This window comes from Lissotriton helveticus, chromosome 6 (assembly GCF_964261635.1).
Source record: "Lissotriton helveticus chromosome 6, aLisHel1.1, whole genome shotgun sequence".
In the NCBI taxonomy this organism is placed as follows: Eukaryota; Metazoa; Chordata; class Amphibia; order Caudata; family Salamandridae; genus Lissotriton; species Lissotriton helveticus.
The window spans coordinates 288,292,016-288,317,263 of NC_136067.1; positions in this window are offsets into that span (position 1 = coordinate 288,292,016).

The following is a 25,248-nucleotide window of genomic DNA, read 5'->3' on the forward strand; positions in this document are numbered from 1 at the left end:
GCACCGGCGTCATAAAAGTGACGCACAGCCTCATAAATGTGGCCCCAGGTGTGGAACATTGCAGAGTAAACGTGAATATATAATGTATGTCCTCGTCTTTTTGTGTGAAAATAGCTTGTGAAGAAAAATCTTTTGTTCATGCGCAGTATTTTAATTATCTAGTTGTCTTCTGTTACCATGTGGAAACAAGCAAGAGTAAGAGCGTTATTAAAAAAGCCCAACCTCAATCCTGACGATTGTTCCAACTACCGTCCTATTTCCCTGTTGCCCACTGTTAGCAAGATTGCGGAAAAACATGTTAACTCTCTTCTATCCACCTTCATTGAGGCTAATAATCTGCTACATTACACCCAGACTGGGTTTAGATGTAAACAGGGTACTGAAACGTCCCTGGTGGCTGTAATTGAGGAAACCAGGAAGATTTTGGACGAAGGGAAATGTGCGGCCATACTATTATTAGACCTCAGTGCGGCCTTTGATACCGTTAATCACGCGATTCTCATTCAGAGATTGAGTGATATAGGTGTCACTGGGACCGCACTGAACTGGCTTAGCTCCTTCCTGTCCAATCGGACCTTTTCAGTATTTGAGGATGACATAGTTTCAGCCCCAATACAGCTCCAATGTGGGGTTCCCCAGGGGTCATCCCTCAGCCCTACTCTATTTAATATTTACATGAGACCTTTGGCTGAGGTGGTGCAACCCTGGGGAGTACAGTTGGTAACTTATGCTGATGATACTCAGCTTATCATCTCCCTGTCGGGGCAGGAGACGACTTATAACAACCTATCCTCCTGTCTTAGTAAAGTTCAGGATTGGATGAATGACTCTTTTTTGAAGCTTAATGGAGCTAAAACAGAGGTCATGATGTTAGGACATAAACCACCTACCTCTGTGGATATGTGGTGGCCGGACTCTTTGGGGCAGCCTCCAACCCCTAAGGAGCAAATTAAGAGCTTGGGAGTGTGGCTCGACCCAGCCCTTAATTTTCAGGTCCAAGCCCGGAAGGTAGCGGGGACTGGTTACGCCCTCATGAGAGCACTCAGAAAAATTTTAGGACTACTTCCCTTTGAGGCTAGAAGGATCCTAGTCCAATCCCTTATACTATCTCGATTAGACTATGCCAACGCAGTCTATCTAGGGGCCCCTAAAGGGACAATCAAGATCCTTCAGACCATTCAAAACTGTGCTGCCCGATTGCTACTAAACATCCCACGCAGAACCTCTGTCAAACCAGCATTGAGGCAATTGCATTGGTTGCCTGTGCAACAACGAATTCAATTTAAAGCGATGACTATTGCTCACAAAGCCCTGCATAACTCGGGACCAGACATTCTTGCACCCTTGTTTATGCCTTATCAAACATGCAGAACCCTGAGATCCAGCAATAAGAATCTACTGGCAATCCCCAGGATCAGGAGATCGCGCACCGGGGGCAGACGTTTCGCTCTACAGGTTGCAAAGCTCTGGAACAATCTTCCAGATGCTATCCGATTGGAGGAGAACCACCTCAGGTTTAGAAAAATGCTGAAAACCTTCCTATTCTGCTAAAGTTAATGGAGATGACTTGACCACATAAGTGCTGGGATGCCTTAGGGTAACCATGCGCTATAGAAATGTGTAATCATTCATTCATTCATTATCTTCTGTGGTTAATAGTTTGAGTGTCAGTGCTATCTGTGTATTTCAACGACACACTTGGGTTGTCAATTTACCATTGATAGAAACTAAATGGAAGCACCTACACTGAAATAAAGCAAATGTGGTACAGTGGCTTCTTTCAAAGGTAAGTGTAGTATACTTTTAATATTGGGTAACCTCTTTCATACATGTTCTAATAATTCTCAAGCATTTTAAATTAACACTTTAAGAACGAAACAGGACAAGCTGCCATGCAGTGGTCAAGTCTGGACTTTACCTCGGGGAAACATCATGCCTAAAAGCAGGCTGCTGGAAAAAATACTTATTTCTAAATAACAATAATAACTTGTATTTATACAGCGCCTTTGCCCTTTCTAATTGTTGTAAATAGTATGTGTGTCATGATCTCAACTTCGTGCAGTGCTCTGTGTGATTCCAGATTATGGAGGGTTCTAAATTCTTCTGTGGATTGTATTTGTTCAAGCCCAGGGACAGTTATCTCCTGGTGTTGCTACGCTGTGAGCGATTTCCTACTTTCACAATGTGTTAACACGATCTAATCTAGTAGTACATTTTACCTCGGATGTATGGCTGCTTGAACTGATGTACCCGGAATTTAAACTTGTTACCTCTGGATCACAGCAGATGCCAGAGGTCAGCATTTAGCCTACTAAGCCAATTTGGGTGTATATGTTCATAAAAAATGATTTAGCAATGAAAAGTAAAAAGTTACATTTCCTGAGTTATATCGTCAATCAAACAAAAGTACTGACATACTCTGGGCTTAAGTGCAAGGGTTTCACAAGGGGATCTCCAGTGATCTCGCATCCACCAAAGATAAAGCAGAACAGATGTCTTACAGTGCTTGCCCTGTTTCAGTTTTAATATCTCTCTTCCCATGGACAAAATTCCACAGGAAGGGGAAATGAAGTCAACTGTAAAACTGTCCGAGTCAATGTTTGTTTCAAAGACAGAAGTGTTGATTTCACTGCTGGGCCTGAACCACAGGTTACTCCACCATCAGTGCAATGATGAGGCAAAATAAACTCCAATAAAAGAGCATCAGTGGAGATGGATGACACATTTTGAAGAGGCTAACATTCAGCAATTGAGAGGTCCTCATTTCATAGATATATCACAGAATGACTAACAATCCAGAGCACTACACAGATGTAATTTCAATCTGTCAATATTACTGATCTAACTTTAATTTTTCAAATATATAAATCTAACACTTGTTGATAGGTAAGTCAATTGGTGAACTGCACTGAGAACCAAAATTTGTTGACACGCAGGTCAATGTATGAAACGCACAGCCGACTTGTATTTTGTTGTATTGAAGACATTTTCAAGGCTCGTGGTTCTTTCAAAGCTAGGAAGGCAGCATCAAAACCTCCTCTCATATGTGGATCAAACGAACAGAAAGCCCTGTCCTTAAAGTCCCCAGGACTAGATCAACCAGGAAACGGTCTCTAGTATAGACCTCTGGTGTATATCAGATACTGACACTTGTCAGTGGTTCACCATCACTTATGGTGGGAACATTGAGAAAGAAAATGTTTCTATTCGGCCCGATATGTACGAAAGAGAGCCCATAGCGGCTTTGTAAGTAACTCAGCATCTACGTATCTAGATGCTGGGTTCCTTGCAGAGCTGTTCCTCAGTGGGGCGTCTACAAGTCATTACAGCCTGTTGTTTTCACTCTTTCTCTCTCTAACCTGGCTATTATGTTCCAGGAGAGACCAGGGGTCACCTTCACTTGGTACAATCCACGTCTGACCGCCCCACTCACCTGAGGATTCTGATATGAACAGAAGGATGCTAATGTTTCATTGAAAGCTGTCATTGGTGACTTCTGCACAGACAGATGCCTAGTAATAAGTTGCTGTCATTTATTGGTCTGTGCTCCCGAGACCATTTGGATGGATTAAATGCTACACTCCTTGGGGTATATTCATCAGAGTTATGAGGTGCGCTTGCAACAAGCAAGGTAAAGAGTAAGGGTGATGCAAAACCAAGATTACATTTACCAAGCCATGCTCCGCCACCTTGCATGGCCCTGCAGTGCTTGGTCAATCTGGAGAAACTCAAGGAAGCAAAAGTCAGTGTCTTGCGCTACTCTGCACCTGGGAAGCATTCCATGAGAGGAGCCTGGGTGTTGCCATGCATCAACTCATGGATTTTGGCACATTCCCAGATTTGCCATGAGTGGTAGACTTGGCAATGCCTCAAAATGCTACGCCTTCCCAGGGGAGCGTAATGAGGCCAAATATCTTCATTTCTCCTCTTTTGTTCCTCCTTCTATGTTTGCTGCATTCTGCAGCACACGTAGAAAGAGGACAAAGCCTCAAGGACTGATTTCATGCAGGAATGTGTCCCTTACTGCAAAAAAAGTATCTTACTAGATATAGTGCATTCCCGCCTTTCCCCTTTCATGCAGTACAGTGCAGTAAGGTGTCCTGCTGTATTGCGTTGCATGAAAAAATTATGAATATATATATATATTTTCCAAAAAGCTGAATCCACACCTGTAAAGGCCATATTACCCTGTTTGTGCACCAAGATTCTGATCAACTCTCAAAATTCAAACAGAAATCTTAAACTTTTTTTTGCTAATTACAAATCTTACCAAAGGATCTTGATAAGCTTTGGCAACTCGCTAGCCTCCACGTTATCTGGATTTTGAACAGAAATTCACGATATCTGATAGGCTCACATGGATTTCTAATTGTGGTTTAATATTCAAGAAATATTCTGGTACTCAGATCGATTAGACTTTGATTAGTTGTGTTTCTTGAAGTTAAGCTTCCAGGTCCTCTTGTGGGTAAATTGTTGTTTCCTAATTTGTCACTTCTCTGTGAGCTCTGATCTAAGGGAAATGCCCCACCAACTACTGAAGAATAACCATTACCTTCTGCATGATACGACATGTGTTTTGCATGATTATGCTTATAATTTTATGTTTAGTGTACATTTAATACGATAGTGTACCTATGTTCTATGTATATGCAACACCTGTGTATATTACTGATACCCAATGTTTCCATTGTTAAGGCATAGGATAGAAATACAATACGATAATAAGTACTCTGGGTGAACATTTATCCCCCAGGAGTTCTACTGCTACAGTTCTCACCACACATCACGCAAACAAGTACATCTTGTCATGCAGCACGTGAGAATCACCACAAAAGGACACCATGTTTTGTACAGTAGGCAGAGAGGACTGAACTATGAAGGGAGAAACTACAAAGACATTCGGCATATTCTGCATCTATGGCCATGTACGAATTGTGGCTGTATTCAGTCTTGCTTCAAATATGCAGTGTCTTTATCTTAGATCTGATAATGGCAGAGTATTAGTTACTAGTTGTTAGTACTAGGCCATGTAAAGAATATGTAAAGGCCATTAAAACGTTTAGCTTATTCATTCTCTATGCCATTTTTCCTCTATTGTCCATACATTTATCATTTCCATTACCATTTTGCTATACGCCCGCACTGAAAGCTTCACAAGACTTGTCCTGGTCCCCACAGCTAAATTCCCGCTGACTTCTGTTATTTTTACAGCCCGGCATATTGGTGGTGTACAATGCTTGTGCCAGCGTTGGTTTCCTCGACATGACGAGGTAAGCGCGCATCATGAGATTATACCTTAAGGGCACCCACCATTGCTGGAACCATTTGTGTTTCAAGTTTATGAGCGCTTTTTAGGCCTGATTACAGATCAAGCAGAGGTGCGAGCATGTCCCTGGGTGACTCTGCACCTTGATATAAAAGGAGTTACTCTCATTTCTTAGGGGGCCCTTTACACTTGTATTTAACTATGGTATGTCGGGGCACAGATACTGTTTGGTAGGCAGCTGTATTTGGTTCTCATGTATCTGTAGTTCTTTTTGTTTTAATGTATTGGATGTGCACACAATGGTGGCACACTATGTAGCGTCAAGGTGCTCCTGATGTTAATACATGTGACCTACCCTGTACTGTTTTTCTTTCCTAGGTACTGATCAGGAGCGGTTCCACCATGCAGTTGTAGCCAGAAGCTGGGCATACAGGTTACTGCGCCGCCCTGATTTATGTGAGGGTATTTTTTTAGATTTCTTTCACGTGCACCTTACACACTATAGCTCTGGTCCTGAAGAAGCGACAACGATCCTTATGGCAATACAGGCGCGAAACATGTTGACCTATGTTGTTCTATGCCCGGGCATAGTATGCCAGTGGGGCTAGATTTTAATTAGTAGTTGAGTCTACTCTGGCTACACCAATTTACCTTCGCTGCATGGTGACCCTATTTTTATATCACACTTGCACGTCAATCTATTACCCTCAATTGAACATGGAAAACCCATCCCCACACCCCACACACCCACATGCATCAACCGTCAGTCCTATAAAAAGATCTCCGATAAAGAGACCCTTCGGGGGACCCGTAGGGAATTGCAGCGCCGGCCCTACGAGGAGCAACTGCCCAATGATGAAGCATGACACCTTTCGGGGTGTGTGAGGGCAACAGAGGACAACAATATGGTTTTCCTATCACTAGTGGGGACTGTTACCTAGGATCCCTGTCCTTTCTCTTTTCTTCCCCTGTTTTTAAACGGGTGACTTTTTGCACCCTTTTGCATGGGTGACTTTTGCACCTTGCATTAGGAACTGAGTTCCCTTTTTTGGTATACATTTATAATTAAGGAGCATGGACACTGGACCATAAAAAGCTCCTTGGTCCCCCCCTCTTTTGTTGAAGCAGTTTAAGCATGGCGGACCAGCCGTGGGACTGTATTGTCTCCCCCCCCCTTTTCTACTTTCCTTACAGACACATGGGACTAGATTCTTTTGTGAGTGGAGATTGCTTCAACTCCACTACAGTTTAAGTTCTGATATGACATCTACTTCATATTCTGTAAAAATACAGCATGCCCTAGCCCTTCTATATCCTACCACCGTAACAGTATGAACAACCTGTTATTTCCAATATCTTCATGTGTAGGCCTCACTAAATGTGACCCCTCTGTTCTAACTAGATTGATAAACAGTACACCATACTCCTTTGAGTATTCCAGACCTACCATAATTATTGTTTAACAGCGTTCTTGACTTTAACACGCTTGTATTATAAGCGCCTCTAACGCGCATGTGTTGGGGAGCACTATCTCTAACATTGCGCATGATTAGCAAGTCTGTTCTCCTGAGCATGCGCGGTTATATTCATGTTCAGATGGGAGCTCCGGAAGGGGGTGACGCCCAGCACACCTGACCTCAGTGATCACTTTTTAACTAGTTGCCGTGACTCTCCATCTCACTCTCTTGGCAGACGCATTGGAGGGGTAGGTGTGGAGGCATCAGCACGCGGGGAATACGTGAGTAGCTTTCGCTAAACGGAAACGGGCTATACGCCCGTACTGAAAGCTTCACAAGACTTGTCCTGGTCCCCACAGCTAAATTCCCGCTGACTTCTGTTATTTTTACAGCCCGGCATATTGGTGGTGTACAATGCTTGTGCCAGCGTTGGTTTCCTCGACATGACGAGGTAAGCGCGCATCATGAGATTATACCTTAAGGGCACCCACCATTGCTGGAACTATTTGTGTTTCAAGTTTATGAGCGCTTTTTAGGCCTGATTACAGATCAAGCAGAGGTGCAAGCATGTCCCTGGGTGACTCTGCACCTTGATATAAAAGGAGTTACTCTCATTTCTTAGGGGGCCTGTACACTTGTATTTAACTATGGTATGTCGGGGCACGGATACTGTTTGGTAGGCAGCTGTATTTGGTTCTCATGTATCTGTAGTTCTTTTTGTTTTAATGTATTGGATGTGCACACAATGGTGGCACACTATGTAGCGTCAAGGTGTTCCTGATGTTAAAACATGTGACCTACACTGTACTGTTTTTCTATCCTAGGTACTGATCAGGAGCGGTTCCACCATGCAGTTGTAGCCAGAAGCTGGGCATACAGGTTACTGCGCCGCCCTGATTTATGTGAGGGTATTTTTTAGTTTTCTTTCACGTGCACCTTACACACTATAGCTCTGGTCCTGAAGAAGCGCCAACGATCCTTATGGCAATACAGGCGCGAAACATGTTGACCTATGTTGTTCTATGCCCGGGCATAGTATGCCAGTGGGGCTAGATTTTAATTAGTAGTTGAGTCTACTCTGGGTACACCAACTTACCTTCGCTGCATGGTGACCCTATTTTTATATCACACTTGCACGTCAATCTATTACCCTCAATTGAACATGGAAAACCCATCCCCACACCCACATGCATCAACCGTCAGTCCTATAAAAAGATCTCCGATAAAGAGACCCTTCGGGGGACCCGTAGGGAATTGCAGCGCCGGCCCTACGAGGAGCAACTGCCCAATGATGAAGCATGACACCTTTCGGGGTGTGTGAGGGCAACAGAGGACAACAATATGGTTTTCCTATCACTAGTGGGGACTGTTACCTAGGATCCCTGTTCTTTCTCTTTTCTTCCCCTGTTTTTAAACGGGTGACTTTTTGCACCCTTTTGCATGGGTGACTTTTGCACCTTGCATTAGGAACAGTGTTCCCTTTTTTGGTATACATTTATAATTAAGGAGCATGGACACTGGACCTTAAAAAGCTCCTTGGTCCCCCCTCTTTTGTTGAAGCATTACCATTTTGCTACATATATTCTGAATAGATTCTAATATTAGCCTTTAGTATATAAATCCATGTGCCTTTTTTGTACTTGGTGATCTGGGGCTTAGGCCGAGTGAAGCCCAACCTGCTGAGTGTTTGGCAGGACTGATTGCCCATCCCAATATAGATTTTCTTCTGGTATCGTGTGAGTTATGAGTCATGGGGCACCAGGCTGTCGTCTCCGCTCCTTGCATCTGATAGGTATAACTGTGCAGCATAGGGGACAAGAAAAATATATTGGGTGGGACCAACACCTTTCACATGCATCTGCCCCTTTGACATCATATATGATTCAATCCTGTTCCTCTTAATATGATTGTTTAAACCATTTACATTAATTGAAATTATTTGCAATCCAGATAATATCTTATTGTTTGACTATAATATATTTTCAAAATATGACTGAATGCTCAACAAATATCACATGACACCATTCAATTTAAGGGTGCCATGACTTTTGACCAGTGCTGCTTGAACTCCATTGGTTCACCAATCAAGTATGAAAATAAGTGAAAAGGTACCTTTCAAAACGCTCCTCACCTTCCACTATTTTATTATATTGAAAAACATTTTTGATTACAATTTGTAGGAAAAGTACCACCGATTGTTCCATGCAAGACAGGATACTTACATGTTGAGGATGAAAAAAACTATACTACTGGTGAAGTAGTAGAGATCTTTGTTAGTTTATGGATTGTCAGCAGATAGGAAAGTATTATATCTTGTTACTTTTCTAATAAAGGTTGTGGTATTGCTAAAGACTACAAAAATGCTGTATCAACATTTTTGAAGAATCTATTAGATCTAGATGCCTCTTATGAAATTATCACTTCCGATTGTCTGGATAGTGGTGTCCAAGGGTGATATTTAAATATTTAAATATACCATTTGCAATAGGTGATACAGGTGAAGGATTGAGACTATGTATTGGTTAATACATGAAATATATATCTTATTACATCAATCAAATGTGAATAATACATTTTGTATTGTGCTTTTTTCCTGTAATATTAACAAATGAGAAACAACTGTGTTTCAATAAGATGCCACATGGATATTCAACTCTCTTGAATATGAATGGCAAAGGTCTGTTGCCCAATTCAAGGTTATCAGACTCTAATTCAAATAGCCTGATATGAAACTGCTCAAGGCAGACCAATCATTTCCCTCAATCGAAATTCTTGCTTCAGCTTCATATATTAGAATTTCCTTTGCTTCGATTTTATTACATACGTTGGCCAGATACTTATTCTAATATTAATTAATTTCACTGTCACTCACTACACCGCCAGTTTATGTGATACATTTATCAAGGTTGATTGCTCACCTGAAGATCATTAATGTGATGCCGCTGTAGTACTATCATTGTCTTTCAGCCAGTATGCTGCTTGGGTCTTCTTTGTGGAAGCATCATTTTAACTCTTGTATAGTTACTGGACATGACCCTGGCACATTATATTCCTTTAGGAGTATATAAATGTAATAGCCATTCCAATCACTCCAAGAACATGTATAGCTTACATTAATGACAGTAACTAATTAGGTAATGTCAATGTCAATTTTATTGCTTAGTTAATAAAAAACATGATAACGTGTATGCATGCAATATTAAAATATCCATCTAAATACTAACATTGCTAAGATTGAAAGCCATATTTAACTGTCCTGTTAACATTGCTTCTATGAGTGCAAGATCCAAAAAAAGACCTCATCAGCTGAAAATGCATTAACAAGATGAGGAAGAACTAATTAAGTTAGAGAACTATGATTAATGACACATAGTTTGCAAACCACCAAGATGCTGACAAACATCTTTACATTCTATTCTACAAGAAAAGACAAGCAATGATTTTAAAACAGCACATAAGTTACTACACAGCAACGTTATTTAAGTATTCAACAGTGATATCTATTAAGCCCAAAGAGGATAAATAACTTGCTGTTAGAAACCATAGTGTTGATATCTCTTTTCAAATTTCAAAGCACTAAAATGATTGAATAATTGAAGACAATCTAACTAAAATATGTGAGAACAAGTCATTTTCAATTGGAGAGGGCAACCTGTGATCACATGACCTAAGGTGACTTCCACCCTAATTTGCCAAAAATCACCAGGACTAGACATGATCTGGAGCGGAAAGGCTTTCGTGTTTGCCCTATTTCTGGACCACAGAGCTCAGAAAAAGTTAGCCCCCTACAGGACAGAGCACTTACTGGCCAACGTAGTTGGTCAGGCTTCCAACTGGTCTAAGAAATACTGGAGCATTGTTACTTTGATTCTATGGCCTGGCATAAATACTTCTAAGGTATTTGCCTGTAGCCATGTTTGCACTCCTTCTTGCAGTTTCTTTCTGCCTCAAAGTCCTTTGGATCACCCTGTAACTCCATCTGCAACTGCAAGAACAAAATCAGGAGAAACATTCTTGCAGCCATATATAGACACACTGCATTCTTTGTGCAACAGATTGGGTATGTGTTTGTGGTAGGGTGAGTTTTGCAAAGTATCTGCCAAAAGAGGAAAAGAATAGGAGGCAAGTAGTTCAGATTTAAAATATCTAACCCTGCCTACATTTCTCCCCAGAAGTGTAACAGTTAGGTGGAATTCTCACTTTTCCCTATATCCTCCTGGATACCTCCCTGCCCAGAAACAGGCCCACAGATATTGCCGATTAAAATACTTCTTATGGAGAAACAAAGCAAAACATGTTCAACACAAATGTTCATATTATTAGGGAACAGTATGCCAAAAAACAAAAAACATACCAAATATTATGCTTTGTTTTTTATATTATAGAAGTGTTATTGTTTACTGAACACTAAATACCAAAATCCCTATCTTTGGTTTTCAATTTTAGTTTTATGTTAAATGGAAACAATTAATGATGTCAGTTGAATCCAACCACTTCACTGCAGTTATTCATTCAGTCCACTCCATAATAGCTCATATACTCTGACATGTTTACTCAGCAAGGGCACGATGATCTACGTGAATGCCTGTAGTGGCTTACCTTTTATGTAAAATATAGTATTCATTGAGACTTTGGGTCTCGTTTATATCTTGGAGGCCAGGTTACTCCATCACAATGGTGATGGATATCCAATATTCCATGGGATTATATTTCGAAAGACTAGCCCATCTGCCAAGATCTAAAACAGGCCCTATGTGGTAGGATAGAATCAAATAAGAAATATATATGCTCTGTTAATATTTGTTGTAGACTAGAGTACGTGATGGCCACCACTTTGTGGCATCCAGATCTATGACCCCAAAAGTAATCACTGATGAATTCAGCAGTAGGGCTGCACAGTGTTTCTTTGCTAGGGCACTTTTGACCTCTCAGCCCCAAACCTGTCCATTACAAATCAGCACTAGCTAATACGGGTTCAAATAAAAAAAATCCTGGGTCTCGGGTATACACCAAGAAATTTAAGGCAATCATAAAAATTACTTGTACTTCCCACATACAGCATTTTTTAACACAGAAAATCCATTTTTTCCAAGAGCAAAAACCTTCCCCAAAACATCTGGGCGGTATAAGCAGGGTCTAGAATTCCCTGTTTCACATACTCTTGCCATTGACAGGACCAAATGTGCTTCTTTTGCCAGATTCTGACACTAACTGCAAGCGGGGCAGTATGTGGATGCCCACAAACCTATGACATTGTGGTGTTATGTTATGTTATGTTATGTTTATTCGTTCAACCAACCTCAGCGGGGCCCCCCTCTGTGAAGAGCTTACAATGCTTCCCCCTTACCTTGAGCGTGGTGGTAAAATGACTTCAATTGTCAGTACACACAAGCAACGTAAAATTCCACCACTTCTGATACGGTGTCTCATGGTCGGATATTTTCATTCACAAAGTGCTTTTTTCACGCACCTGCGATAAAATGAAGTACTGAAAATGCTAGGTGAACCTGGGGCAGCTGCTTCTTTGAGTGGTGATTAATTCCAAGGCTTGAAATAATTGTAGGAGACCTCTTTCTGGGCAATTAGAAAGCTGCCCATGGTACTTACACGATTAATGGCTATGGGTTTAGTTTACAAAAAGGTCCATAATCAAGCCCTTCACACTTCAGGGTGTATGTCAGCTTCTAATATCTCGCCTCATTTTTTGCATGGAAATGTGAGATTTGACTTAAAATGAATTGTTCACTCACATCTAAAGGCCTTATTTACCATATTTTGATGTACGCCTGTGCGGATAGCCTTTTTACTGCGATGCCCTGCATCAATAGAAAAGGGTAGGAATGCGCTGTATCAACAAGATACGGCGCATTCCTGTCCTTTTCCCCTGTGCAGGTGCACAATTGACTGCCATGTTGCTTGAGAACACCCACAGCAACACCCATGCAACATCCCTTTCATGCAGAGTAATGCGTGAAAGGGGCCCTTATTCACAAGTCTATTGAAAGCCACGCAGGGTGGCCTTATGTGGCCTTGTAAATATGGGCAGGCACACAGTGCCGCTAGCGTGTCAAAAAAGTGGTGCACAGGCAGCGCAATGGGCTTGTAAATAAGCTTCTAAGTATCCATCTGATTTCAGTTTACAGAGGTCTTTCTTATGTCTATCAATGACTCCCATGCATGTAAAATTAGTATTGTAAATTTGATGCAGGGTTGTCAGCATATTACAACCCTGGACTTACAGATAGAAAACATTAAGCTGGAACTCCGACTGTTGAAAACATATTTACATAAAACCAAGAATAATTACGTGATTATATGTAGTGTTTTCGCACTTTATAAGCGCTATAAATATTAAATGTTCACATTAGATTGTTTACTGATGCTCTTTGCTGATCTCGTAAGGATGGACGCTAGAGTTACCCGGCAGAATTCCAACTTGTGGCAATTAGCGTACAGTGTCTTTCCATAGGTATATATGTTCGCAACCACGTAACAATGAAAAACAGAAATAGTTAAATATTCGAATTTACATGGTCAATTAAAAATGTCATGTTGTGAAGAGTATGTTTCTAAATGACTACCTACGTTTTAGTGATGGTAGAACTATCTCTTTTGTTCCTTTCTGCTTAAAACTATCTCAAGAAATGTTTTGAATGTACAAGAGGAAGTGTCCCTAAAGGCCTAACGTAAATATGTCGCAGTTACCCCAGTAGACAATGGTGGGACAGGCCCTGTTCTTACGTGCAAGAGTCTCAAAAGGGAATCCCCTGTGAGCTCATGATCACGAAAAATAAAGCAGAACAGACGCCATAGAGTGCATAGGTTGTTTCAGTTTTAATATGTCTATCTAAAATCCCCATTGGAAAGGGACATGGCGTCAACTGCAAAACTTCCCAACTCAATGTTTGTTGCTGAGACAGAAATAACGTTTTCCACCACTGGGCCTACACTGCATATTAATCAGAAACTAGTAAATTGCTGAGGTAAAAAAAACTCCACTATCAGAGCGGTTGTCAGTCAGTGTAGTTGTGCTGTGTCTCAATTGTGGTGATTGAGTCTTTCTGCCGCCTTGGGACTAACCTACTGGTGTCTTGAAAACTGAGCGCCAAGAACCCGCTTTTAGCAGCTGACTCCCAGGATAAGGAGGTGAGCAGTCCAAGGCTTACTGAAGGAGGTGGTGTGGGGTTCGATACTCACAACTCCACAGGGCTACACAATAACACACTCGATTGTGGCTTGTCCAATCAATACTCTTACTTAGAAAGAAAAAGTGGTTTCTAACACCACCACATCATAATATACAAATAGATAATACTGAACACATGCGCAATCACCCCATCATCCCACGATGTTCATGTTATGGGCGGGAAGCAACACTACTGTGGAAATGTGGATAGGTGAATGATTGTTTGTTTTGTGTGTGTGCCTGGAGGTCAGTCTCATGCACTGTTCTGGCCATTCAAAAATATGGCTCTGGTAATATTCATTACTAACTTGGCTGCTTATTGAGTAGCAGTGTTAACTTCAGAATGTGTATTGTCCTTGGTCATGATCAGCTGTCACCCGGAGCAGCTCCACTCCGCTGTCTCCTGGTGGCATCAGAGGAGTAGAGATGGCCGTGGTCAGCCTGGCAAGTGGCTGCCGGACTCCGCCTCACAGGCCCAGACAATACCTGCCCGCGCGGAGAGTGCTGCCCACCTACAGGCCATTTGCAGCAGCTAACATCAGCTCATTGGGGAATTAAAGTTACCCAAGGTCTAGGATCTCTGGTACACACCAGACAGTGGGGTGATCAGAGATCACCGGTTTACTTGAGGATGTCAATAAGGAGGACAAAAGTCAGGACAAGGCTATGGCCTATTCCTGAGTTTCGAAAGAGCCCCCTGTCTCCATCTTTCCCACACAAAAGCTGCTGAAGTTTAGACATCATCCTATACTTGTCTGGCTGGTTGCTCCGGACCTGTATTTTGTACAGTATGAAGCTAGTGACAATCCAAGATGGATTCCAGCGGGCCCCTGTCACAAACAATCCATACACTCAAGTTTTGTGCTGGCCAGCACCACATGCACATGCATACATGCTGACCATAGCAAATAACCCAGTTACATCAAGCTGAGTAGAACTTTAACATGGTGAGGCCATTAGGCACATACCCATCAGCAGGGGAAAGCCTGTCCCACTACTACTACCAATTACATGCTGCTACCACTGCCACTCTCAAGCAATTCATTAAGCTGATGGTAGTCACACTCACTCGCTGCTCTGGGTCTCAGCATTTCTAACTAAAAAGGAGACGCCAGCGTACATGCATGATCTTCACTTGAGCTCTGTCTATGGGTATCTCAAGGCAGGGGTGCAAACTTACTAAGAAAGCATGGCAATTCCCATCCCAACAAGGTTTATGTTTGCTCTCCGTACAAATCCACATTTTCTACATGGTCACTGTAAATTTTTCTCCTTTTTTATTGGACTCTATTTTTGCTGATTTTCACCTCTGTGCACTTTACCCCTGCTAAAGAGAAGCAAAGTGCCTGTACTCCCCTTTTAAACAAGGTTAAACTGATGTTCTCCTCACTGATATATTTAACTTGCCCAGAAGTGCATCGTATGTGGTGTAGCAAATACACCAGGGTCTGGAAGTTAAATGCCACTTGAGGACTGCAACACCTATTCAGCCATTCACTGATTGGGCCTGTGAAATGTGGATTCAGGGCTACCCTGTGTAGCCTCATTCCAGCAGCCTAAAATCCCGCTGTCAAATTATCTGTCTAAATATGTGGGAAACCTTGCTTTTAAAAATTAACGAATCACCACCAATAATACACAGTGTTGCCTTTCATTGACTATTTTATACATTTAATAAAATTCCAATTCATTGCTGAAACCTGATTTAAAAAAAAATATTTAAGTAACTTTTAGAATGTTACCTTTTTCCCTGACTGAAGGTACTGGAGGCTAATTTGTGTTAGCCTGCACACATATGCCCAGCAAGTGCTTGACATTAATGAGGTGTAGAAACTGCTCCCAGTGCAGAACAATGGCTTAGGCCTGGTGACAGAGTAGATTAGGTCTGGGGCATTTGATCCCCATAAGCCCAAGAAGGACATCTGGGGTGGGGGGACCCAGGAAGTTCTTTAGATCGAAAGGGACAAAGATGATGGATGTTCTTTCCTAGTTTAGGGGTCGATTCCGATCCGGTAAAATAATCCGGCGTACGAATCGTATCCGGAGCCGTTTCCGTACGACTCGTACAGACGCCGTACGACCGGACGATTCCGATCCCGATCGGCCGACCCGTACGCGATTCGTACGGTACACGTCGATTCGTACGGAAAATCGCACGCTCACCTACACACCGTACGGCGCGTACCCCCCATGATCGCAGGGGTACGCGGCGTACCCCTCTGGTCATGCGGGGTACGTGCCGTACACCCAGCGTACATGGGGTACGTGCCGTACACCCACTGTACATGGGGTACGGTGCGTACCCCATGTACGCTGGGTGTACGGCGCGTACCCCGCATGATCGCAGGGGTACAGCGCGTACCCCTGCGATCATGGGGGGTACGTGCCGTACCCGGGGGGGCCTTCCGTACCTGTTTCGGCGCGAACTCTGCGTTTACGACTGTTTTCGGCTCCCGTAGGAAAAGGGTCGTACGGCGCGTACCCGACACGGATCGTACTTGCTGGGTCGTAAAAACGTGCCGCGATGTCGCGTACTGCGGGTTCCGAGTGAGATTCGTACGGAGATTTGAGTCGTACGGAGTCCTGTACGACTCGTTCGGAGTTCGGCACCTAGTACGGATCGTACTTCATCGTACATACGGGACGTCTACGGATACGATTCGTACGGGGAAAAAACTCTCCGTACGACCATTCGGAGCGCATTTTACCGGATCGGAATCGACACCTTAGTGTAAGGAGAGACCTGGAGAAGGAAAAACATTTGTCCCTGCAACCCACACTAGCCAGGCTGGATCAGAACGCTGTGTGGGGAATCTGCCCCCAGAACTGGTTTGTAGTGGGCACAGGGAAGGGGACAGGCATCTGGTTGTGACATGGTCCCAAATGCAGAGAAGCAATTGAAGAACAGAAGCTCCGAGGTCCCAGAACGCAAGCATTGAAAAGTAAGCAAGGCAGGGTAAGGAAAAGGAAAATACTAATGCTTGTAGTACATGGAAAGTCAAGCTGATATCCACAAAATTACACAAATTGAAACACTCCAATATGTCAGAAGAGCACTCTGCACTTGCTCCAAAATCAGTGGAGTGGGTGTATGAGTGCCCGATTGGATGATTCAGTGAGTGATTAGGTGTCTCAGTGAATGCATGGGTGAGTGACTAGTTGTGTGAATGTCTGTATCTGTCTGTCAGTTGGTGTCTGAGAGGCTGTACAGGTGTGTGAGTGGGTATTTATTATTTTTATTTTTGCGATTTCTAAAGCGCCTGGTGACCCGTAGGCATCCCCGCGCTATTCAACCTGTGAGGATACAGAGGGGGGTAGGGGGGGTGCTTTATTTGGGGAAAAGGAGGGTTTTAAGTTTCCTGCGGAACACCATGTGGGAGGGTTCCAGGCGAAGACTGAGAGGGAGTGAGTTCCACGCTGTGGAGGCTTTGACCGAGAAGCGGCGACCGCCGGTGCGGGCCTTCCTAAATTTAGGCACCGTAGCAAGGTGTTCGGCGTCGGAGCGAAGGGGTCTTGAGGCTTTGTAAGGGGTGACCATGTGTTTAAGCGCAGCAGGGCCAACTCCGTTGATGAGTTTGTGGGAGGTACATAGGGCCTTGAACTCTACTCTCTGGCGGACTGGCAGCCAGTGTAGGGCTTTGAGGGCAGACTTGGCCGACGCTCTGGGGGGAAGGTTCATAATGAGCCTGGCCGCCGCGTTCTGGGTACGTTGGAGTTTGGCCAAGGTGTATTCAGGGGCCCCCAGATATATGGCATTGCTGTAATCGAGCCGAGCCAAGACCAGACCCTGGACAAGTAATTTCCTGGATGGAATGGGAAGAAGGGGTAAGATCTTACGTACGGACCGCAGAAGACCGAAGCAGGCGCCTGCTGTCTTGGCTGCCTGCCTTTTCATGGTAAGGTCAGGTTCCAGCCAAACTCCTAGTGTCTTGATTTCCTTTCTAGGAGAGGGGATTTCGCCGAAGGTGTCGGGCCAAGATGTGGGTGGAAAGGTCGTCCATTTATTGCCCAGGAGCATGATCTCGGTCTTTGCGCCGTTCAGCTTCAAGGCCGAGTCACACATCCAGGTATGGATGTCCTGGAGACAGTGCAGCAGGCTGTCAGGATGGTTATCCAGGTGAGACAGGGATACAACAAGTTGGGTATCGTCAGCGTAATTAATTATTTTTATACCGTAAGGGGCCACTACGTCTTCCAGGGGAGCCATATAGACATTAAACAGGGTGGGGCTGAGCGACGACCCCTGGGGAACTCCATTCTTCAGTGGGAGAGGTTCTGACCGGGAGTTGCCGTCCCACACCTGGAAGGATCGATGAGAAAGAAAGGATTCGATCCATGCTCGCGCCGTACCCACAATACCTGCCTTGGCCAGGCGGTGGAGAAGGACACGATGATCCACCGTATCAAAGGCGGCGCTAAGGTCCAGGAGGATCACTGCCACTGATCCCCCTGAGTCTAGGATACACCTTGCCTCCTCGATGACGGAGAGGAGTGCGGTGTCCGTGCCATGGCCAGGTCGAAACCCAGTTTGGGATTGGCGCAGGATATTGTTTGTCTCGAGAAACTGGGATAGTTGCGAGTTGACTAGTTTTTCAGCCATCTTACTGATACAAGGGAGCAGTGAGATCGGTCTGTAATTGGACATGTCGTCCGGGTTCAGTTGGGGCTTTTTCAGTAAAGCCTTCACAACTGCGTTCTTCCAGTTGGAGGGTACCGTTCCACCAGCAAGGGAAGAGTTGATAAGGTCCTTGATGATTGGGGCTATGGTGGAGGACACCTTTTTTAAGAGTCTAGCCGGGGCTGGGTCAAGGGGGGAGCCGCTTTTCATTTTCTCTAGCGCGGACGTCACCTCGGTGAGGGAAACTGCCCTGAAAGTCTCCAGCTGTGGGCTGTTGTTTTCGTCCGCCGTAGCCAGGATGGGAGGGGGGCTGACGGTGGGAAGGGAGTCCAGTATCCGCAGAATTTTAGACTCGAAGTAATTAGCCAGATCCTTGCTTCTGTCGGGGGGGGGGGAATGAGGGGGGGGTGCTGTTGGGATATTTAGTAGTTCTTTAACTATCTGAAAGGATTCTTTGGCTGAATTGGTCGCGGTTTTTATTCTGTTATCGTAAAACGTTGATTTAGCTAATTTCAAAGCTGTTTTGTATTGTCTTACTGCGTTGTAATAGATGTCCTTGTTACTATGGAGCCAATCTTTCCTCCATGCTCTCTCCGCCTTCTTGCACACTTTGCGGAGCGCTCTAAGGTCAGAGTTATACCAGGGGGCATGGCCCTTGGTTTTTGTTTTCACCTCCCGATTTTTAATGGGGATGAGGCTGTCGAGGGAGGAGGAAATCCAGTCTCTAAACTGGATGTCTCCAGTAGTGGGGTCGGCTGCAAGACTGGGGGTAGTAGCGCCAAGCGCCAATGCCCAGTTGTCCGTCGAAAGTCTAGCCCAGGATCTGTCCTTGGTGAAGGTAGGGGGGTTGTGGGTTTTTTTAAAGGCTCCTGGGAGATGGGTCGAGACCAAGAAGTGGTCCGTCCACGGGAGGGGGAGGGAGTTGGTGAACTGGAGGGAGGGAATATTCGAGAATACCGGGTCGAGTAGATGACCTTTCACATGCGTGGCTCCTGAGTTAATCAGGGTGAGGCCGAAGGCGCCGAGTTCACTGATTAAGTCAGACGACCCCGTGTCTGTAGGATCATTGAAATGGATGTTGAGGTCGCCTGTAATCAGGAAATTGGATGTTAAGTGGGCCAGGGATGAAACGGATTCTAATAAGGCGGCAGAGAAGAGGCCGAAATGACCAGGAGGTCTGTAGACCAGGAGGCCTGACAGGGAGTAGGTTGGCGAGAGCGTCAGAGTGAACAAGCAGCTCTCCGACTCCTTGCTCTGGATCTCAGTAGATCGGCAGGTGAAGTGGTCTCGGTGGATGATGGCTATACCACCACCTCGACCTAAAGGGCGAGGTTGGGACATGATGAGATATCCCGGGGGAAGGGCTGAGACAATGTCGGAGTTAAAGTGACCGGTGATCCAGGTTTCGGTTAAGAAGAGAATATCCAACTCGTGTTCATCAATTAGGTGGTTTATGAGGCGGGCGTGCTTGGGGAGCGATCGACAGTTAAGTGTCGCTAATTTGAGTCCAGGGAGTGGAGCGGCCGTCCTGGGAAGGTGAAGGTTTCCAGGTTTGCAGATGTTACAGCTAGTGAAGGGGACGTTTAGGTCATATATGGCATGACAGATGTTATTTTTCGAAGGTCTAAGGCTGAGGAGGTCTCGCCGGGTGTAAAGTCTCCTAGTGGTGGCAGGTTCCGGCATAGCGTCTGGCCCTGTGCCCGGTCGTGCGCGGACGGGCGCAGACGGGCTTACCTTGGGCGCGCCTTCGGCGCGCAAACGGCGCTCCCGCTGCGCTCGTCCGCTGCGCGTCCTGTGTATGCACATTTGTAGGGCGGACAAGGGGGCGTGGCCTCCAAGGGGGCGTAGTTAGCGCGCACGCCGCTGGGGATGGCGGCGGCAGACAAGAACCTGAAAGAGCGCGAGCAGCTCTTGGATCAGCTGGGCGCTAAGGTAGGATTGAGCGCTAAGTTGTGCTTAGTGGTTTAAAAACAGGAAATAGTGACACAGAAGATACAGTGCATAAAAGTACAAGTTTTTTTTAAATGAACAGCAGAGTACCTCCAGCCCCGGCTATTTGCCTCAAGGCTGGGTCAAGGTTTGATGGTAGCCGCTCTGAATCAGCGGGTTAAGTAGGGCGGATGAGGGGGCGTGACCTCCAAGGGGGCGGAGTTAGCGCGCACGCCGCTGGGGATGGCGGCGGCAGACAAGAACCTGAAAGAGCGCGAGCAGCTCTTGGATCAGCTGGGCGCTAAGGTAGGATTGAGCGCTAAGTTGTGCTTAGTGGTTTAAAAACAGGAAATAGTGACACAGAAGATACAGTGCATAAAAGTACAAGTTTTTTAAAAATGAACAGCAGAGTACCTCCAGCCCCGGCTATTTGCCTCAAGGCTGGGTCAAGGTTTGATGGTAGCCGCTCTGAATCAGCGGGTTAAGTAGGGCGGATGAGGGGGCGTGACCTCCAAGGGGGCGGAGTTAGCGCGCACGTCGCTGGGGATGGCGGCGGCAGACAAGAACCTGAAAGAGCGCGAGCAGCTCTTGGATCAGCTGGGCGCTAAGGTAGGATTGAGCGCTAAGTTGTGCTTAGTGGTTTAAAAACAGGAAATAGTGACACAGAAGATACAGTGCATAAAAGTACAAGTTTTTTTAAAATGAACAGCAGAGTACCTCCAGCCCCGGCTATTTGCCTCAAGGCTGGGTCAAGGTTTGATGTGAGTGAGTTTCTGTATGGTTGGGTGATTGGTTCTCTGAGTATCTCTGTGGGTGTCTTGAGTGGTTGTGTGGGTGGGTGAGGGCATTTGTGACTGCCTGTATGGATGAGTGAGTGGGTGAATCAGTCGCTGTATGGGATAGTAAGTGCATATCTGAGGGGCTATATGGGCGAGTGAGTATGTGTATGCTGTGTCAGTGAGTGAGTGCATGTGCCATTGGTATGTGAGTGAGTGACTGGGCATGTGAAAGGCAACATAGGTGAGTGATGGTGTTTGTAAGTGACTGTATGAGTGAGTGAGTGAATGTGAGAGTGGCTGTATGGGTGAGTGTGTGCTTGTGTCAGTTACTGTATAGGTGAATGAGTACATGTTAGTATCTGTATGAGTATGTGAGTGAGTGTGTGTGTAACTGTATGGGTGAGTAAGTGGCTGTGTGATTGACTGTATGGGCGAGTGAGGAGGTGTGTGAGTAGCTCTATGGGTGACTGACTCAGTGTGTGAGTGGCTGTATGGGTGCAAGAGTGGATATGTAGGCGGCTGTATCAGTGAGTAGGGGTGTATGAGTGGTTGTAAGGGTGAGTGAGTGGATGTGTGGGTTTGGTCATGAATCAGAGAGTGGCTGTGTAAGTACTGGTATGGGTCTGTGAATGGGTTTGAGAATGGTAGTGTGGAAGTTGGAGTCGGTATTTGAAAGGTTATATGGGAGTGTGAGTGTTTGAGTCAGAGATTCTGTGGATGATGCCATCAGTGATGTCATTTGAGATGTCATCAGTGATGTCATGAGTGATATAATATGTTAGGTCATTGACAGTGTGTGAGAAGTTGGCCTGATATGTGATGTCCACTATTCTAGTGGGCACCCTGTATCAATCCAAACAACCCTTATGGTGATGGTTGTAAAGTCAACCTTATAGACCAGCTATCTTAGTGGTAGCATGGACAAAGCAGTCTTAGGCTAAACTTAAGAGGGCATGTGAAGCCAGCTGTTTTACCAGATGCAATCCCTTTAATACCAAATGAAAGGACACCACACAGGTTGTATATCAAAATATATATGTATTTATTTCTAACACAATCCTCTGAACTCTTTATGATGTCAGAGGCACCAGCACATAACAAGATACTTAATTAAAATACTGTAAGTTGCACAAAATACAGTAATGCCCTATGGGCACTTCGAACCATATACTAAAATAGTGGTATAAGAACCACGTCACGAACAAAGGAAAGGCCTAGGGCCTGGAGAATCGCTGGGGCTACGCTGTACTACCAAAGGATAGGGAGCAGCCCTCCCAACCTCTTTAGGAAGGAATTCTGCTTGAGCTGGGGCTGTGGCCATCACAGCCCCACTAACCTTTTATGGAAGGCCTACCATTTTGGAATGGGTTTCTTGTTCTACCCCAGCCCAGGCTGAGATCTCTAGATCATTTCCCAGTAGACAATCTACAGGCAAGTTTGTAGACACTGCCACCCTCTTTGGGCCAGTGACACCTCTCCAGCTGAGATTTACTACTGCCATGGGATGATCTTTCTGCACTCCATCAATGTTGGTCACCTGATAGGTGAACCCAGGTAAAAGTTGTCCTGAGGGGACTAGACTGTTAGTCACCATAGTGAGGCTAGCCCCGGTGTCTCTGTAGGCTTCAACTTTCTGGCCATTGATGTGGGGCTCCTGTCTGTACTTGCCCAAAGTGTTGGGACAAGCAGTGAAGTTGGCAAACCCCATGCCATTTTCACAGACAAGAGTAGCTGCTGTAGGGGACCTGGTTAGGCCAGGGTCCACATGAGTTCCCAAAGTAAACCCAGCCAAATTCTTGGGGGCACTCCCACCACCTGGGGGATTACTACTAACAGTAACAGGAGGTCGTGGAGTATTACTTGGGGGAATGTTTTCCTTATTGTTGGCCCTTGGGCAACTGCAGTCAGTCTTCCAGTGGCCAGGCTGTGTACAGACATGGCAATAAGGTTTCTTTTGGTTAGAGGAAGTGTTTTGGGACCCACCCCCACCATTGGAGTTTTGGGGCCCTGTGGAGGACTTGTCTTTTGATTTATCCCCACCTTTCTCTTGAGGCTTGGTAGAATCTTTCTTCTGGTCACCACCCTGATTTTTAGGCCTAATCCTGGTTCTGACCCATTTGTCTGCCCTCTTACCCAATTCTTGTGGAGAGGTCAGATCTGAGTCCACCAGGTGCTGGTGTAGAGGCTGGTTTTGACAATTACTAAGGATCTGCTCCCTCATAATCAAATTATACAATCCTGTAAAGTCCTGTACTTTGCTGCCCAATAACCAGCCCTCCAGAGCCTAAGTAGCACAAACTACAAAATCAGTCCAGTCCTGAGTCTGTGTCTTCTGGGTATCCCTGAACAACAACCTATATTGCTCAGTGGTTAAGCCAAACCCATCAATCAGAGCACTCTTCAGGGCTGAGTAGTGTTTAGCATCTTCGTCACTAACTGTGAGGAGCTTATCTCTACCTTTTTCTGAAAAGGAGAGCCACAAGATTGCTGCCCACTGACGTTGGGGTACCTGCTGTACTTTGCAAGCCCTCTCCAAAGCAGTTATCGATTCGTGGATGTCATCCCCATCTTTGTAGGGGGGCACAATCTTTCTCAGGTGTCTATTGTCATAGGACCTGTCTTTATCCTTAGGGATATTGCTGCCACCAGTGGAATCTAATCCACATAACCTTTGCTCCCTTGCTAAAGCAAGTTTTGCTTGGGCTAGGGCAAGTTCTTCCTTCTCTATTCTGAGTTGGACTTCCCTCATCCTAGCCTCATGTTCTCTCCTTTTTAGAGGAAGTCATTCCTCTCTGAGATTCTCTAGAGGCATTGGAGTGGAGAGATTCACCTGAGTGAGATCTGTCCCTTCCATACCTCTGGTTAAGTCTACTGTTGGGTCTGGGAAGGGTTTAGCCCTTCTCCAGCCCCATGTAGGCTTAGGTTGGCCTGGCTAAGTCTCCTAACTTGGGCCTGGCTGTCTACTTCTCCCTCAGAATTTTCTTCCTCCTCTTCTTCCTCATCATCATCTATGACAGTAGGATCAGGGGCCTCATCTTCTGTGGAGGGTATGCCCTCACCTGTTCTCCCTGTAGGCTCCGTGCCAGAGGCCTTGAGACTATCATTCTCCTTTAGGAGTTCCATCAGGTGTTGAAGGGTAGGGTTAGAACCCTGTTTCAACTTTCTTGAGGTACACAAGTGTCTCAGGTCTCGAAAGCTGAGGATTTCATATCTGGATGGTGCCCTGGGAGGGTCACTCACCACAGGGAGAGATCCAGATGGTTCACCTGTGCCAGACATGATCTAGTGAGGTGTGGTGTGTTCACCTACCTACACTAAGTGTTTTCCTACTAAACCTCCCTAGGAGTTGTAGTCAGGGTGTGCTAGGCCCGTTGGTCTACAACAACTAAGTTCAGTAGATCTTAAGTATTCTAAGTCTTGTTTTTATATGTACCTACTAGCAGCCCGTCCCGACGTTGTCCTGGTATGAAATAGAATGTGTGTAATGTGTGTATTCAGATACGGTCATTCGCGTTTTCCCCCACTTGAGGCCCGGCTGCAGCCCTGGTTGATGTTAGCAGGCACGTGTCCCCCCGCTTGAGGCCCAGCTGCAGCCCTGGTTCATGTTAGCAGGTGCATGTAATTAGTGTAGTGATCTGCCGCCTGAGCCCGGCTACAGCCCTGGCTGAGGTTAGCAGGCGCGTGTAATTTGGTTTAATGTGATAGTTCAGTAACAGCGCACATGAGAGGCTGCAGTAATTGTCCCCGCAGACACGCTCAGTCGCGTGTGCCCCCCGCTTGAGGGCCAGCGGCGACCGTCTAACATTTAGAATTGTGTGAGTCTTGAATGATTGTTTCCCGCTGTTCTTATTTTTTTATGACCCACACCGACGCTCTTCGGCCCGAGTGCTTTTTAGACGCACCCAGGCCAAGCCACACACTGCGTTTGGCCCTTTCAGATGCACCAAGGCCAAGGCACACACTGCATTCAGCACCCCCAGTATGTGTGAGACAACGGGCAGTCCCCCAAGGCA